The 4651-nt window shown below is 53.5% G+C and overlaps 1 long non-coding RNA gene across 1 annotated transcript in view; it reads left to right on the top strand.

The window, feature by feature from the left end:
* LOC112475774 overlaps window positions 1–4651 on the top strand; it is a 73373-nt gene that overhangs the window by 1420 nt on the left and 67302 nt on the right. The window lies entirely within an intron of this gene.

The following is a 4651-nucleotide window of genomic DNA, read 5'->3' as shown; positions in this document are numbered from 1 at the left end:
TTGAGGGACAGACAGCTGGGCCGTTCGCAGCCCACCAGCCGGGGGCAGAGCCCTGGATCCCCGCGCCTTTGCCAATGCTTGTTATTTACAGGTTTTCATTATTGTCATTATTATTATTATGATGATGATGATTATTATGATTCCCTGCACCTTTGCCAACGCTCGTTATTTACAGGTTTTCATTATTATTATTATCAACATCATCATCATCAGCATCATCATCTAAGTGGATACGAAGTGGTAATTCAATATATTTTTTTCTTATTGTAAAATATGCATCTTGAAAAAATGACCATTTTAACCATTTTCCACTATAATTCTGTGGCATTAAGCACACGTGGCTGTGTGGCTGCCCCTGCCATCTGCCCACAGATCTGTCATCTTCCCCAGCGGGAACGGTCCCCTCCCCCTCCCCCAGCCCCTGACACCCAACCTTCTGCTTTCTGCCCCCACGAACGTGATTACCCTGCGTACCTCGCGCAAGGGGAAGCACGTACTCTTCGTCCTTCTGCGACTGGCTCGTGTCACTGAGCATAACCTCCTCCGGGTTCATACATAGTGTAGCCCGTGTCAGAATTGTCCCGCTTTTTAAGATTGGGTCACATTCCATTGTGTGTGCGTGCGCGCGTGTACATGTCACACGTCATCCGCTCCTCTGTGGTTGGACGTGAGTCGTTTCTGCCTTGTGGCTGTTGTGATCGGTGCCGCTATGAATGACATGGGAGTGCAGACTTTTCTTTGAGTCCTCGCTCTCGATCCTCGGGGCACATATACTCAGAAGTGGGACTGCCGGATCCTACGGATGATATGACAATTCTGTGTGGAATTTTCTGAGGCACCTCTATACTGCTTTCCATAGCGGCTGCACCAACTCACATTCCCACCAGCCGTGGACGAGGGCTTCAGTTTCTCCATATCCTCGCCCACATTTCCCTTTTTGGTTTTTTGTGTTTTTTGTGTGTTTTGGATAATAGCCATCCTAATGAACGCCAAGTGGTATCACACTGTGGTTTTGATTATACTCTCCAAGCAGTGACGGTGAGCATCTTAGCATCTGCTCATTGGTCATTTGTGTATCTTTGGAGAAACGTCTATTCAAGTCGTCGACTCATTTTCAAATTGGGTTGTTTGCCGTTTTGTTTTTCAGTTATCGGAGTTCTTGATATATTCTGGATATTAAATCCTTGTCATAGATACGATTTGCAAATACTTCCTCATTCTATAGCTCAGCTGATCATTTTACTTTCTCGATAGTGTTCTTTGACACACCAAAGTTTTTAATTTTGGTGAAGTACAGTTTACCTGTTTTTTCTTTTCGATAGGAATTGCTCTGAATCTGCAACTTCGGGTGTTTACATCTTCACATAGTCTTCCTACCCGTGAACGTGGTGTCTTTCCATTTTTTTAGGTCTTGGAATTGTTTTATTAACTTCCCTTCCGGATTGTTTGATACACTAAGGTCTGTGTATCGATCTTGTATCGTCCAAAGTTGCTGAACTTGCCGCCTCCAGTGTCTTTCTTGCGGAATCCCTGGGATTTGTATAGACGCAGGACGTATCCTCTGCAAACAGAGATGGTTCTGGTTGTTCCTTTCCGGCCTGGATGCTCCGTGCCCGCCTCGTCTAACCGCTCCGGGTAGAATTTCTAGTTCAGTGTTTCATTCCTGATCTTGGGGAAAAGCTTTTAGTCCTTCACCACTGAGTCTGATGTTAGCTGTGCTTGTTCTTAAATGCCCTTTATTATATTGAGGAAGTTAAAAGCGGGGGGATCTTTAAAATGCTTTCTGTGGAAATACTCGGCGGCCTAGAATGACGGTCGGACTCCCCAGGGGCGGCTGGCTATTGCCTTTGCCAGCTCCTCGTGGTCTGAGCAATGCAGGATGACCCTAATCTAAATTTAGGGTTTGGGGTTTCTGGCCCTCGGTGACCAGAGGACAGGCAGGGTTATTCCCTTAGTCCTGGGGTACAGCCATCTGGGGTTCCATCACAAACGGGACTGGTGTACTGGGTCCCCAGCCTTCAAGACTCATTTTTCTAACCCAGTGTGGCTGCCTGAGTCAGAAATGCAGATGCCCAGGGTGGACGCTGCCGGGGGGGGCTCCGTCCCTACTGGACTCTGCCTCCTCTGGGGTCTGGGCCCCGTGTTCCCTCATCGTCTCCAAAGTTCTTTGACATTTCTAAGAAGATACTTAAGGAATATTTCATCTGGCCTCTTAGCTGCCTGCGGCGGAACGTGCGACCTGCTGTTCTCGGAAGTGGGGTTCACTGCTGATTACTGCTTTCCCAGAGGTGGAGAGGTACAGATCCTTACGGATGGCTCCAAGGGACAGATTTAGTTCTCGTCCCCCACGGAGAGGGACACGCTGAACCAGGGTCACCCTAAGTGAGGCCTCCGCGGGGCCCAGCTCCCTGGGCGCGGTAGGCCTGCACCTGCCTTTCAGAAACGGCTCAGCTGCGTCCCCGTGCTTTGCCGAGGCGTGGTGGCCCACTCCGTCAGTCTCATCTGCTCAGGGGGAAGGAAGAGTTGGCATCGGTTTGTCCCAGGGGGCTCCGAGCATCCCCCATAACCCTAGGACACGTGTACAAGCCTTTTATAAAGAAAAACTCTGAAGAGCAAAGAGGGTCACGTGTTGTCCGGGCAGAGCCGCGGCTAAGCCAACCCCTCCGGACCTCCGTCTGTCCCTCCTTCCCGTCATCCTCCCATCCGTCCCCATCCGTCCCCATCCGTCCCCATCCGTCCCCCATCTGTCCTCCATCCATCTTGCGTCCTCCCTCTCCTTTGTGATTCGCTTTCATGAAGCTGATACACTTTAGACTTCCAAATCCCAACTGTTTATCTATGTAACTGCGGCTACTGCGTTGAATACGATACCATTTTAAAATTCTTTAAAGTACGGAATTGATTTTTAAAACGGCAACGCGATTTTAATTCCTGGGTTGGTCTCTCCCTCTTCCCCCAAACCCAATGTCACAGAGAAGGCAGGGTGCTCCCCCAGCCCCCTGCACCGGGTCCCTGCCCTGCCGCCCGCATGGAAGGAGCCGGAAGCATGTGGAGCGCGCAAACGGGGGTCGCCGGAGGTTTCCCTCCAACGTTCAGGGCCCCCTCCCGCACCCGCGGAGTGTCGGCTCGCACCCCCGTGTTTTCAGTCCCCATCCAATTCATGAGCGACACCACCCGGCCGTCTCCCCAGTCCATCCAATTCTGGATACCTCCTCCGTCTCTGCCTTGATCCCAAACGCTGTCACCTCTGGCCAGGATGACAGCAGCGGAACCCGAACCCCACATTCGCTTGGGCGCCCCTCAACCCCTGTTCCGTGTGTAGTCAGGATCCCCCCCACCCCCCAAAGCTCCCTTTGTGCCTTTGGCAGCAGAGAGGACCCTGCGCCACGCTGGGCCTGTTTGCAGCCGGCCTCGGGGCGATCATCAGAGGGCCGCCGCCCCTCGGTGAGACCGGCCGCTCCGCGGGCGAGAGGCTCGTCCGGTTTGGCTCATCCTCGTGGCCCCGGCGTCGTTCACGTGGTTTTGAATGCCGCGCGATGCCGGCACACCGTGCGCGATTGGTTTATTTGTCACGCGTGTTGCCTGCTTTTCTCTTTGGACCGAGGCAGGGGCTTGACTGTTTTGATCACCGACGTGCAGAGAGCCTGGTCCTTGCAGAGCCCTTCGCGAACTTTCGCTGGAGGTGTCAATAAATGAGCGCACGAGCGAGGTGGCCGCAGTGGGCCCTGAGCTCCCAGCCTCCGGCATGTCGCTTGGGCAGCGTTCCAGGCCTCCCAACGTGCTGCCCTGTGGATTCTAGACAGAACCTCTGCGGGAAACTCGAACGCGTGCTCCTGGGCCGTGAGTGACGCGGGGAGGCTCGGCCCGGTTGCAGATGAAACGGAAGACGCTGCTCTGGCCACAGGCCAGCGTTTCGCGGTTCACGGTCAACCTCTTTATCTGCGGAATCCCCACCCCCACCTTCATCCCTCAGCCGTCCCATTAAATCGGAAAATAAATCCCATCCCTGCTAAGGTGTTGGCTGATAAAGGCTGGAGCTATTGCCCCTTCAAGAGGAATTTGCATTTTAATAGAGGCTCGTCCAAGCCCAGAGGAATCAATCAATATCTCTCACGGTGAAATTTCCAGCACCAGCAGCCGAGAGCTCTGGACTCGCTGGGCTGCGGAGGGATGACCCGGCATTTCCCGTCAGCACTATGAACTCGGCCGTTTTCCGCCCGATGCCTTCGGACTCCAGATGCTCCGAGTCTCCTATATATAAGTCAGCACAGCCTTTTCCAACACCTGCCGTCTTGAAGTTGTCACGTCTACCGGCCGCAAGGCGAGAAACGATCACGCACGCTTTCTTAGGACTCCGGGGAAGCCGATAATCAGGCATCTAAAACCGTCTCCTGGCAAAAGAGATGATTGAACAGCCCCTTCACGGGCTCGTTCATTGAGATTCGTTCTGTGCGATGTGCTTCAGCCCAAACTTTGTCCTTGGATCAGAGCCGTAAATGGAGGGGAAGAGACGCGTTTGCGCGCGGTTTAAATGCCCGGCCCCGCGGGCTGGCCGGGGCCATTCCCGACGCGCAGAACAGCGGCATCTTGGATCTTGAAATCGCGCATCTGCGAGGCTCCTGCCCGCCGCACCTGGGGCCGGCGCCTGGGA

This window comes from Pteropus alecto, unplaced genomic scaffold (genome assembly GCF_000325575.1).
Source record: "Pteropus alecto unplaced genomic scaffold, ASM32557v1 scaffold102, whole genome shotgun sequence".
NCBI lineage: Eukaryota > Metazoa > Chordata > Mammalia > Chiroptera > Pteropodidae > Pteropus > Pteropus alecto.
Note: the sequence above shows the minus strand (reverse complement) of the source record. Positions and strands in the feature narration are given on the sequence as shown.